Source organism: Orcinus orca, chromosome 14, assembly GCF_937001465.1.
Source record: "Orcinus orca chromosome 14, mOrcOrc1.1, whole genome shotgun sequence".
Lineage (NCBI taxonomy): Eukaryota > Metazoa > Chordata > Mammalia > Artiodactyla > Delphinidae > Orcinus > Orcinus orca.
The window spans coordinates 37,557,068-37,571,027 of NC_064572.1; positions in this window are offsets into that span (position 1 = coordinate 37,557,068).

Below are 13,960 nucleotides of genomic sequence, written 5' to 3' on the forward strand. Positions count from 1 at the left end.
TTCATCTGTACCATTTCTCTAGATTCCACATATATGTGTTAATATACGATGTTTTTCTCTTTCTTACTTCTTTCTGTATGACAGTCTCTAGGTCCATTCACGTCTCTACAAATGACCCAATTTCGTTCCTTTTTATGGCTGAGTAATATTCCATTGTATATATGTACCACATCTGCTTTATCCATTCATCTGTCGATGGGCATTTAGGTTGCTTCCATGACCTGGCTATTGTAAATAGTGCTGCAATGAACACTGGGGTGCATGTGTCCTTTTGAATTATGGTTTTCTCTGAGTATATGCCCCACAGTGGGATTGCTGGGTCACATACTGGTTCTATTTTTAGCTTTTTAAGGAACCTCCATACTGTTCTCCATAGTGGCTGTATCAATTTACATTCCCACCAACAGTGCAAGAGGGTTCCTTTTTCTCCACACCCCCTCCAGCATTTGTTGTTTGTATATTTTCTGATGATGCCCATTCTAACCAGTGTGAGGTGATATCTCACGGTAGTTTTGATTTGCATTTCTCTAATAATCAGTGATGTTGAGCAGCTTTTCATGTGCCTCTTGGCCATCTGTAGGTCTTCTCTGGAGAAATGTCTATTTAGGTCTTCTTCCATTTTTTGATTGGGTTGTTTGTTTTTTTTTATATTGAGCTGCATGAGCTGTCTATATATTTTGGAGATTAATCCTTTGTCCGTTGATTCATTTGCAAATATTTTCTCCCATTCTGAGGGTTGTCTTTTCATCTTGTTTATAGTCTCCTTTGCTGTGCAAAAGCTTTGAAGTTTCATTAGGTCCCATTTGTTTATTTTTGTTTTTATTTCCATTACTCTAGAAGGTGAGTCAAAAAAGATCTTGCTGTGATTTATGTCAAAGGGTGTTCTTCCTATGTTTTCCTCTAAGAGTTTTATAGTGTCCGGTCTCATATATATATCTTTAATCCATTTTGAGTTTATTAATCCATTTTGAGTTTATTAATGTGTATGGTGTCAGGGAGTGTTCTAATTCTTTCACATGTAGCTGTCCAGTTTTCTCAGCACCACTTATTGACGAGACTGTCTTTTCTCCATTGTATATCCTTGCCTCCTTTGTCATAGATTAGTTGACCATAGGTACATGGGTTTATCTCTGGGCGTTCTATTCTGTTCAACTGATCTATATTTCTCTTTTTGTGCCAGTACCAAATTGTCTTGATTACTGTAGATTTGTAGTATAGTCTGAAGTCAGGAAGTCTGATTCCTCCAGCTCCATTTTTTCCCCTCAATATTGCATTGGCTATTCGGGTTCTTTTGTGTCTCCATACAAATTTTAAGATTTTTTGTTCTAATTCTGTAAAAAATGCCGTTGGTAATTTGATAGGGATTGCACTGAATCTGTAGATTGCTTTGGGTAGTACAGTCATTTTCACAATGTTGATTCTTCCAATCCAAGAACATGGTATATCTCTCGATCTGTTTGTATAATCTTTGATTTCTTTCATCAGTGTCTTAAAGTTTTCTGAGTACAGGTCTTTTACCTCCCTAGGTTAATTCCTAAGTATTTTATTCTTTTTGCTGCAATGGTGAATGGCATTGTTTCCTTAATTTCTCTTTCGGATTTTTCGTTGTTAGTGTATAGGATTACAAGAGGTTTCTGTGCATTAACTTTGTATCCTGCAACTTTACCAAATTCGTTGATTAGCTCTAATAGTTTTCTGGTGGCATCTTTAAGATTATCTATGTATAGCATCATGTCATCTGCAAACAGTGACAGTTTTATTCCTTCTTTTCCAATTTGGATTCCTTTTATTTCTTTTTCTTCTCTGATTGCCATGGCTAGGACTTCCAAAACTATGTTGAATAATAGTGGCAAGAGTAGACATCCTTGTCTTGTTCCTGATCTTAGAGGAAATGCTTTCAGTTTTTCACTACTGAGAATGATGTTTGCTGTGGGTTTGTTGTATATGGCCTTTATTATGTTGAGGTAGGTTCCCTCTATGCCTACTTTCTGGAGAGTTTTTACCATAAATTGGTGTTGAATTTTGTGAAAAGCTTTTTCTGCATCTGTTGACATGATCATATGGTTTTTATTCTTCAATTTGTTAATATGGTGTATCACATTGATTGATTTGTGTATACTGAAGAATCCTTACATCCCTGGGATAAATCCTACTTGATCATGGTGTATGATCCTTTTAATGTGTGATTGGATTTTGTTTGCTAGTATTTTGTTAAGGATTTTTGCATCTATGTTCATCAGTGATATTGGCCTGTAGTTTACTTTTTTTGTGACATTTTTGTCTGGTTTTGGTATCAGGGTGATGGCCTCGTAGAATGAGTTTGGGAGTGTTCCTTCCTCTGCAATTTTTTAGAAGAGTTTGAGAAGGATGGGTATTAGCTCTTCTCTAAATGTTTGATAGAATTCACCTGTGAAGCCATCTGGTCCTGGACTTTTGTTTGTTGGAAGATTTTTAATCACAGTTTCAATTTCATTACTTGTGATTGGTCTGTTCATACTTTCTATTTCTTCCTGGTTCAGTCTTGGAAGGTTGTACCTTTCTAAGAATTTCTCCATTTCTTCCAGTTCGTCCATTTTATTTGCATAGAGCTGCTTGTAGTAGTCTCTTAGGATGCTTTGTATTTCCGTGGTGTCTGTTGTAACTTCTCTGTTTTCATTTCTAATTTTATTGATTTGAGTCCTCTCCCTCTTTTTCTTGATTAGTCTGGCTAAAGGTTTATCAATTTTGTTTATCCTCTCAAAGAACCAGCTTTTAGTTTTATTGATCTTTGCTATTGTTTTCTTTGTTTCTATTTCATTTATTTCTGCTCTGATCTTTATGATCTCTTTCCCTCTGCTAACTTTGGGCTTTGTTTGTTCTTCTTTCTCTAGTTCCTTTAGGTGTAAGGTTAGATTGTTTACTTGAGATTTTTCTTGTTTCTTGAGGTAGGCTTCTATAGCTATGAACGTCCCTCTTAGAACTGCTTCTGCTGCATCCTATAGGTTTTGGTTTGTCGTGTTTTCATTGTCATTTGTCTCTAGGTATTTTTTGATTTCCTTTTTGATTTCTTCAGTGATCTCTTGGTTATTCAGTAATGTAGTGTTTAGCATCCATGTGTTTGTGTCTTTTACTTTTTTTTTTTTTTTTGCCTGTAATTCATTTCTAATCTCTAGCGTTGTGGTCAGAAAAGATGCTTGATATGATTTCAATTTTCTTAAATTTACTAAGGCTTGATTTGTGACCCAAGATGTGATCTATCCTGGAGAATGTTCCGTGTGCACTTGAGAAGAAAGTGTAATCTGCTGTTTTTGGATGGAATGTCCTATAAATATCAATTATATCTATCTGGTCTATTGTGTCATTTAAAGTTTCTGTTTCCTTATTTATTTTCATTTTGGATGATCTGTCCATTGGTGTAGGTGAGGTGTTAAAGTCCCCCACTAGCACTGTGTTACTGTCGATTTCCTCTTTTATAGCTGTTAGCTGTTGCCTTATGTATTGAGGTGCTCCTATGTTGGGTGCATATATATTTATAATTGTTACATCTCCTTCTTGGATTGATCCCTTGATCATTATGTAGTGTCCTTTCTTGTCTCTTGTAACGTTCTTTATTTTAAAGTCTATTTTATCTGATATGAGTATTGCTACTGCAGCTTTCTTTTGATTTCCATCGCCTCACTTTCAGTCTGTATGTGTCTCTAGGTCTGAAGTGGGTCTCTTGTAGACAGCATATATATGGGTCTTGTTTTTGTATCCATTCAGCAAGCCTGTGTCTTTTGGTTGGAGCATTTAATCCATTCATGTTTTAGGTAATTTTTAATATGTATGTTCCTATTACCATTTTCTTAATTGTTTTGGGTTTGTTTTTGTAGGTCATTTTCTTCTCTTTTGTTTCCCACTTAGAGAAGTTCCTTTAGCATTAGCTGTATAGCTGGTTTGGTTGTGCTGAATTCTCTTAGCTTTTGCTTGTCTGTAAAGCTTTGGATGTTTCCGTTGAATCTGAATTAGATCCTTGCCGGGTAATCTTGGTTGTAGGTTCTTCCCTTTCATCACTTTATATATATCATGCCACTCCCTTCTGGTTTGTAGAGTTTCTGCTGAGAAATCAGCTGTTAACCTTATGGGAATTCCCTCATATGTCGTTTGTTGTTTTTCCTTGTTGCATTTAATAATTTTTCTTTGTCTTTTTGTCAGTTTGATTACCATGTGTCTCAGCATGTTTCCTCTTGGGTTTCTCCTGCCTGGGATTCTCTGTGCTTCCTAGATTTGGGTGGCTATTTCCTTTCCAATGTTAGGGAAGTTTTCGACTATAATCTCTTCAAATATTTTCTTGGGTCCTTTCTCTCTCTATTCTCCTCTGGAACCCCTATAATGCGAACGTTGGTGTGTTTAATGTTTTCCCAGAGGTCTCTTATAGTGTCTTCATTTCTTTTCATTCTTTATTCTGTTCTGTGGCAGTGAATTACACCATTCTGTCTTCCAGGTCACTTATCCGTTCTTCTGCCTCAGTTATTCTGCTATTGATTCCTTCTAGTGTATTTTTCGTTTCAGTTATTGTATTGTTCATCTCTGTTTGTTTGTTCTTTAATTCTTCTAGGTCTTTGTTAGACATTTTTTGTATCTTCTCAATCTTTACTTCCATTCTTTTTCCAAGGTCCTCGATCATCTTCACTGTCATTATTCTGAATTCTTTTCCTGGAAGGTTGCCTACCTCCATTTAGTTGTTTTTCTGGTGTTTGATCTTGTTCCTTCATCTGGTACATAGTCCTCTACCTTTTCATTTTGTCTATCTTTCTCTGAATGTGGTTTTCGTTCCACAGGCTGCAGGATTGTAGTTCTTCTTGCTTCTGCTGTCTGCCAACTTAATTTTATCTGAATTAAGTGGAATAAGCTTTACTAATCATTGCTTTTACCTAAAATAAATGTTTTTGTGGCTATTATAATTTTTTCTTAATTTGGGGAAACATTTGACATTTTTTCATGTTTCTTGAGCTCTTCTGCATTCTCCTAAGGACATTTCTCCTTCATTACCACAATGTATTGAACAGTTTTGCTGTGACTATTATTTTTCTGATACAAATAATGCTTTAAATAATATCCATGTAGATTTTGGCTAACTTATACCTGATATCCTCAAGTTTGGCTCCTTTCCTTTTGTTTCCTTTTTGATCATGCCTCTGTGAAACTAAATTCTCTTTTATCTAGGAATGGTTTACTATATCCTTTCATGATTTAGGTATAGTTAGATAATCAGAATTGAAATTTTAGCATTTATGTTTTCTCAGTGTTTGCCTTCTTTTACAGGATACTTAAGGTTCTGAAAAGCATCCCTGAGTTTAAGAAGCCCTTAGTGCCTTCATACAGTTGGTGACTTTCAAGTACTAACTGACACGCTCTATAAATCACAGGATGCCAAGATCACCAGATGAGACACCTAAAGAGAGACATCAAAAGTTGTCTCTTTCAAAGGAGCTCCCATACACTGTTTGTTGGGAGTGCAAATTGGTGTAACATTTCTGGAGAACAATCTGCCAGTTATTACAAAATTTTTACATGCACCTACACTTTGAACCAGTAAACCCATTTTTTAGAATATCACGTGGCATGTTAGCCAAAATATGCATGAATATTATTGAAAACATTATTTGTATCAGCAAAACAACAGACATAACAAAACCGTTCAATATATTGTGGTAATAAAGGAGAAATATCCTTATTCTTAGGAGACACATTTTGAAGAGCTTAGGAAGAACAGAAAAGTGACAAAATGTCAGTTTGTAAAAGCTAGTTAGATGAATATTTAAGTGTTGTTAAAGAAAAAACATTCAACGACACTTGTTAAAGATGGTAGGGCAGACTTTTTTCAGGACCATCCTGATAGATATAGGGACCACTGCAGTGGGATTTTACAGAGGGGTAGAGAGATTGGGCTCAAGTCCAACTTCAAATACTACATAGGCAAGTGAGAATTTATAGCCAACAAGCAGGGTGGGGGTCAGTGAATGGAAAATTACCAGGAGGAAACATCAAGGGTAAGGGGGGTTACGGCCAGACCCATCTAACGGATTGTTGCTGAAGACAGGCCAAGGTGATGAGACATCACTTGGGGGAAGGTAGAGGATAAGGAACCTGATCAGATATCAAGATATTGAGGTTGGGGTGTTCTCCCTAAAACTAGATTTTACAAGAAGTACACAGATAGGTGCAGGAGAAGTTTCAGGAGCCTGTCTAAAGTTTGATCAAGCAAAAGGTCTTTGTCAGTGTTGACCATACTATTTTTATTTTTCTCCATGTTGAAAACTTTAATAATAAAAAGCTAGAAAAGAGGTACATTGGTAAGACATTGAGTAAATAAATTATGGTCTAGCTATACAATGGTATATTATATAGTTGTCAAACAAAAGAAGGTAGCTCTGTTTGTGCTGGTGTGGATCTAAATATTAGATATAATTTCAAGTAAAAATGGTAATTGGCTGAAAAGTGTTCATAGTATGATCCATGTAGAGGATTTGAAAAGTTCCTTTAAAATAAGACTCTGGGGCTATGAAGGAATAGCTTGCAGAAGGCAAACACTCCTACTGAGATCAGTGAGAAGCAATATGAAATAGCAACAGCACATGCTTGGAGGCATCAGAGAGCCACCAAAACAATCAGGATTCAAGGTCCAAGATCTCAGAGAGAAGAAAACCTTGGAGGAGTGAGGTGACATTTGTACCTGCTTTTTTTTCCTCGGGACATTTGACTATTCTTGGTTCCGAGCAAGTAGTTAAGAATTCAGGTACAGAGCAAGACAAAGTTTGCAGCTAAGAGAGAGAAAATTCAGCAGAACCCATAGCAATCTCACATGGCCAAAGAGACAAAAATGGAAGTTGAGTGATACCAAGAGAGCCAGGCCGTGGGGTGGAGCAAGATATTGGTAGAAAGGGAGGTACGGAAAAGTAAGATCAACATGTAACCAGTTTTGTCCTTGAGGCATGTGCCAAATTCTTAAACTACACAGGGCAGGAATGTGAAATGGTAGCCAGAAAGCTCATAAAATTCAGAGTAGAGTTTTCTACCATTTCATGGTAGCAAGAAGACAAAAACTGTATTTCAGAATCCACTTAAAGGAGGGGCTTTGTAAAACCTCTGAAAAAGCTACAGTCTAGGGGTAGAGGTGAAACAGAGAAAATAAAACTTCATAAAGACTGAAACTCAAATTAGGTCAACCCAGTCCCTGATTGGATGAAGGTGATCTGCCCACACTCTGTCTACCAGAGGTAGAGTAAAGCTAAGGGAAGATAATACCTTCTGGGGCCTCTACAGTCTATCATGTGAAATGTCCAACAATTAATAAAAATTATCAAGCATTCCAATAAGTAGGACCAAGGAAAAAAAAGACAATTAATAAAACCACAGATGATCCAGATATTGGAATTATCACAAATAGACTTTAAAATAGCTGTGATCATTAGTTTCAAGAAAATAGTGGAGAATATCATTAAAAAATGAAAATTTAATTATCAAAAAATAAAAATAACATTAAAAATTCAATAGATGAGTTTAATAGAAGATTGCACATAGTAGAAAAAAGAATCAATAAACTGGTTAATGGGAGATATCCTGGCTGAAACACAGAGAGCAAAAAGGGTAGAAAATTAAGAAGAGTGTCAGATACATATGAGATACGGTGAGGAAGTCTCATATATGTATAATTGGAGTCCCAAAGATAAAGGAAACAAAGAACAGGGCAGAAGGACTAATTGAGGAAATAATGACTGGCATTTTCTAAAAATGTAAAAAAACAAACAAAACCCCAAAAAACCTTGCTAGGGATTCAAGAATGCTTAGAAATTAAAACATGAAAAATACCAAGAAAAGGATACATAGCTGCATTAAACTAATAAACATATGTAGAAAGTTGCACCCACCAATGAGATAATGCATATAGTTTCCATGAGCCTACGGAACATTTACCAAAACTGACTGTATATTGGGCTATATAGTGAGACTTGCCAGGGGTGATGGTGAGTGGTGCCATTCCAGTTTCCACCCCTTGATTCCTGGACACATGAACCCTGGTTATGGGAGAAAAGCACTTATATTAGAAGCTGATTTAGGGCACTACTAGCACTAAAAGTAGTTAATTCAGCAGGATTTGGCAGTTTCTGTTCAAGGTCTTTGTATATAGATGGTGCTTTCCTTTTGGTCATGAGAAAGGTTGTTCCTGATTTTTTCACTGTTTGTTTTTTAATTCCCAGGGTAAACAATCTTTCCATTTCTTTTATTTCTTTATAGGCCTTGCTCTTCTAACTTCGCAGCATTTGATGTTGTTCCAGTCTTTCTAAACAAGAAAAAATGGCACTGGTTGGATCTGGAATCAAACTATTAGCATTGAAACACCAGTTCTAGAATTTATTAATTGTATGGCCTCAATAAAGTAACTTAATTTCCTTATGTCTCAGTTTTCTCACCTGTCCTGTGAGGGAAAAAAAAATGTTTACTTCATGAGGTTGCTGTGAAGATTAAGTGAATTTAAAATGTAAAGCATACAGAACAGTACCTGGCACATCGATGTGCTGGTGGAATACTTGTCGTTCTTCACTCCATTTGATAACCTATATTTTTATTTAAATTATACTTTGGGAATACCTTCCCATGTCTGCTCTTAAAGTTTTAAGTAATAAGAGGGCCCTCTGATCTCCAGAAATTTCCCCATTCCTATTGTAGGAACATTTCAAATTGGTTGATGAAGAAGATCAAATGCTGGGCTTATGACCCAATTTTTTTCCTAGATGTTATTTTTGTTTAGTTTAGTTTAGTTTTGTTTCTATGCTCTCTCTCTATATGCCTTCTTTGTATTTTGGTCCATTTCTTTGTATTTTGGTCCATTTATTTACTTTCATGGGTTTTCCTGTTTTTCATTCTACTTTCTTTTCTCAGAATTCATCTTAACTTCCTCTGAGTGATTAGGTGACTTTAGACCCAGTTTATTATTGTTAAATTTATATGCTTTTTGTAATGCTCCATTTTTGTTCCTTCAATGCACAAATTATTTGCGCAAAGATGTTCACTTTCTACCCATAGTTATAGCTACTTTTACACTTAAATTTATGTTTCCCTGCTTCCCGTGTGCACTCTAGTTCTTTTAGGCCAAAACGTTTCACCTACTTGTACTTTTATTTTATCTCTCAGTTAGTATAACTTTTTAAAGGGAAGAATACTAGTAGAATATTTATGTCCCCTTTTATATATAAAAATGTATTCTTGTCATCTTAAAAGTAACCAAAGTATAGCAATGCAATATAGTTGACTATTGAATACCTGAGTTGTAGTTTTTTCTTCAAACCTCTATAATTACTTTTGTTCCATTTCTCTTCTGCATTTGATTTTTCTTTGTCTCCCTAAATGACCTAGGAAGCTGGTATCAAATTAATACTGAATGATGGGGGGGTATATCTTTCGATGTACGTGCTGCAGCCGCTCAGAAAGCATCATCATTCCCGGGTGACAGAGAACTCAGCCTGCACAACTTTGAAGAATGTGCAATAATATATGCATTCCCTGCATACATCTGCCTGTGATCTTTTGGTTTCTTGCCTCTAGTTACACTGTTCAAAGTCACTTACAGTCATCTCTGATCCTTATTCTCTGCCTGCACTCATCATTAGGTCCTCTTGAGCAATGGAATAGAAATTCTTATTTTCTCTCACATATGCTCCTGGAAGATAAAACAACTCAATTGTGCATAATAAAGGAAATTTCTAAGTAAAAAAAAAGCCCTCCACCTAGCAGCAAATATTGCAATCACCCCATTTGTCCTATGGAAATGTGAGGTTCAGAGAGGTTAATTCCTTGCCCCAGGATAGGATGTGGCAGAACCACTACATGATATGGGAAAGGAACAGAAAGCTTCTCAGGGAAGGAAGGGCAGGAGCCCACACAGGAGCCAGGAGAGAACTCGATAGGATCAGAGACCAGTGCTGAGACAGCCTGATCTGAGCATTCAGACTGGTTATGGGGGAGGCTCAGACCTTGGCTGGGCACACAAGCCAGCCAGGATCAGAGCAAAGGTGGGGGCATCTTGCCTGGAGGACTACAAGGACTGAGCCACCAGGTAGATTGTTCTGTGGGGCCAGGGCCTGCACCTGCTGGGGTCGCTGACTGCCTTGACCATCAAGTATGATGCTAACTGGGGGATTTTCATAGGTTCCCTTTATCAGGGTGAGAGTTTTTCTCTAGTCCTAGTTTACTGTTTTGTTTTTTTTTATCACGGGAGTGTGTTGGAAATTGTCAAATATTTTTCTGTATTTATGAGATGATTATGTGGTTTTTGTCCTAAATTTTATTGATATGGTATAGTACATTAATTGATCTCCGAAAGTTAAACTAATCTTGCATTTGCATTCCTGGAATAAATCTCATTTGGCCATGGTGTACAATTCTTTTTTTGTGTTTTGCTGAATTTTATTTACAGGGTAATACTGGCTTCATGAAACTCTTTTTTGGAAGAGTTTGCAAAAATTTGTATTAATTCTTTATATGTTTGGCAGAATTGACCAGTGAAGTCATCTGCGCCTGGGTTTTGCTATGTGGGTTGTGTTTTGTTGCTAATTCAATCTCTTTCCTTGTAATTGGTCTATCCAAAAAGAAGGTTTTCCTTCTCTTTCCAGTGTTTTAATTTGAAAGGTTAGGTTATTGATTTGAGATCATTTTTTTTTTAAATATAGGAATTTACAGTTATAAAATTTCCTCTAATTTCTGAGTTAGTTGCATCCAATAGGTATGTTGTGTCCTCATTTTCATTCAGGTCCAAGTAATTTCTAATTTTCCTTGTGAATCTTTTTTGACCAATTGATTGTTTGGGAGTTTTTTTTTTTTAATATTAATATGTATGACATTATCAAATTTCTTTTTGTTACTGTTTTCCATTCTTATTCCATTGTTGTCAAAGAGTATACTTTATATGTTTTTGATCTTTTTAAATTTACGAACGGTTAATTTGTGGTCTAGTATAACAGGTATCTGGGAGAACATTCCAAATGTACTTGAGAAGAATGTAAACTCTGCTGTCACTGGGTGGAGTGCTCTGTAGGTATTTATTAGGTCTAGTTGGTTTACAGTTTGCGCAGGTCCTATTTTCTTGTTAATCTTTTGTCCACTTGTTCTATTCATTATTGAAAGTAGATGCTCAAGTTTCTAACTATTATTGTTGAATCGTCTATTTCTCCTTTCAATTCTGTCAGTTTTTGCTTCATGTATTTTGGTGCTCTATTGTTAGGTGCATATGCATTTTTTTTCCACCACAGCACAGGCTCTGCTCTTTACTGAGAAGTGAGTGATCTTACTTGCCTAAGCCTCCATTTCCTCATCTGTAACATGGGAAACTTAATGGAAATTCCTGCGGATGATATTTTCTGTCCTCTTATGCCAACCTGGCTGGATCAACAGCTGGAGCTTTGGCTTCTGAAGGAGGGGGCTTTTCTTAGACCCCTGTGTCCCAAGTCAATTTGTACATATTCTTGAAAACATTATAGAGGTAGCTCTCTCAACCTTGGGCAAACGAGGCAAGCCCAGATCTCTGATTAGGGTAAACAGATTTAGCAAATAAAAATATAGAATGTTACTTAAATTTGAATCATTTCTAATGGCTTATGCATATGCACTTTGAAATAAAGTAAAAATATTACATTGGCATATTAATCTAAATAATCAAATTAAAAATTATTAATTGTTCATCTCAAATAAATGATAAATTTCTAAGTTGTATAACACTTTCTTTAATTACATTTCTTTGATGATCTGACTTTAACAGTTCTTTGTTTTGCAGAATTTGTTTATAAAATTCCTTGCAATTATAGCCTATGTTCCATTTATATTGTAACACAGCTTCTTTAGTTATCACATACAATTTATTTCATTCTTTTGTCCATTCAATATTCATTAATGAGAAAATATACTCAACATTAGCCTTATGAGCCAGCCACTGAACACTCACAGTCATAAAGGTTTCTACTCTGAGAAAGCTCTTCATGTTAGATGTGTTGAAGTCTATAATGCCATATTTCATGGCATAACTTGGTTTTACATTTTTTCAGGATCATGTTGTATCTCTGGGTTAATGGCTTTTAAAAATATTTTTCACTGAAAAAAAGAGCATTTTTCTCTTCTTCTTCTTCAATACTATGCATTGTGAATCCACTTGTTCCCATGTTGGAACAGTATTTAGTAACATCCATGTAAAATAACTGAATTCTTCAAGAGATAAAATCCATTTGAAAAGATAGGGCAAATGCAGTAATAATTATCCTCTTCAAATAAGAATTTCTTTTCCTGTTCATATGTAATGTTATGCCTAGTAAGAAAAACCTTGACACTTAAATAAATTTTTCATCAATCTTTCTTTAACCCATTCAGCATATTCCTTTAAGCAATGGAGTACTTCAATAACACTGTCTTCTTTCAATTTGCATGATGCTTTTGCTAAAGAGATCTTGAGAACTATGAATAAGAAATAAGCAGGCTTCACTCAATGAAATTATTTAGAAAGTCAATAAGAATGTTTTGGGCCATCAGAATTGAAGTATGGTTTAGTATGGTTTCAGTGCTTCAAATAAACTGAGGATTCTCTCAACTGGATTTGTTAATGAGAACCAACAGGTGTTTGAATTTGGGAGAACTGAAGAATACTAAATACAAGCAAAACACAAAAACCCTTTAATTGTTCAGCTCGCACAGTGCTGAAGTAAGAACAATTTTATGGCTGCTGCTTGAAAGTCAACAGAAAGGACACAGATATGGTTTGAGTAACATTATGCAGAATATGGACAGGACAGCAAACACCTCCCACAGAATCAGTCAGGCCTAGCTTCAACTTTGAATAAAATTGTTTGCATCTTTACCCCAAATTTGTATTTTTATTACTTCCATCAAAAAGAGTACAATTAAAAAAAAACCTCCTAATTAAATAAGATTTTTCTACAAATATCTGCTTTTGTTTCTGAAGTCTCATCTGGAAGGAATTTTACTTATAAGTCAGCTTTTCCTATGAGAAAAATATTGCACAGGCAATGGAAAAAAATATTTTTTTCATTGTGATTACTCGCAATCATGGCTCTACCATAAAAAAGGTGAGACATTTAGATCATTGATAATCTCTGTAATAGTAAAAGGAGCTGTTACATTTTTTATATTGCAGCAGATTTTGTCCTGGCACTTGAAAATTTACTTGCAATTTTGGAATCCAAATATACTTATGGTAGCAGTATGTTCAAACAGTCATTTGAGCTGAAAGACTGATAATGATATACAGCATGGGAAGCCATTACAATTTCTACCGTAATTATCTTCATCTGAATTTCTCTTAAAAAATTCGTTGTTTTATCACTGCCTTTGGTAGTAGTTGAGGAAATCATACATCTCTTATACTTAGCTGTCACTATATGCTGGCTTATAACCGACTTTCAGTTTTCCTCACTGAATAACAATTGCATACTATTCAAAGAACTATAAAATGACATTTCTCTCATTTAATAAATGATCATTGTTCAGAAGGTTCATCACAAAATTTACACCTGTGTTTTGGGTTCAAATACACACAAATAAAGAATAGGTGATAACAATCACTCAGAACTGAAAGATTGCTAATCTCATTTCTTCTATAGTATTATCTCTCACTCATAAATCCAAATTTATATCTGACAGTTAACAGAGGTTGATGCTGAAAGGATTGAAAATTTGTGAACAAAAAATTAGGCAACTGATGCTAAACAAGGTGAACTTCCTGATCATCCGCAAGGGAGAGCTGTACTAGTCAGGCATAAACTTCCTTAACAAAGCAAGAGCTGATTTTATAGAAGGTTTCGGGAAGCCTGGTGTTCAGGGATTGATTGGTTGATTTTCAGAAGCAAGAGTGTTTAGGGGTTGATGGATTTCCACCTGTGTTAGTGTGGTCACTGGATTAAGGCTGCTGTTGACAGCCTGGCTTTTAGGAGTGTGGCCA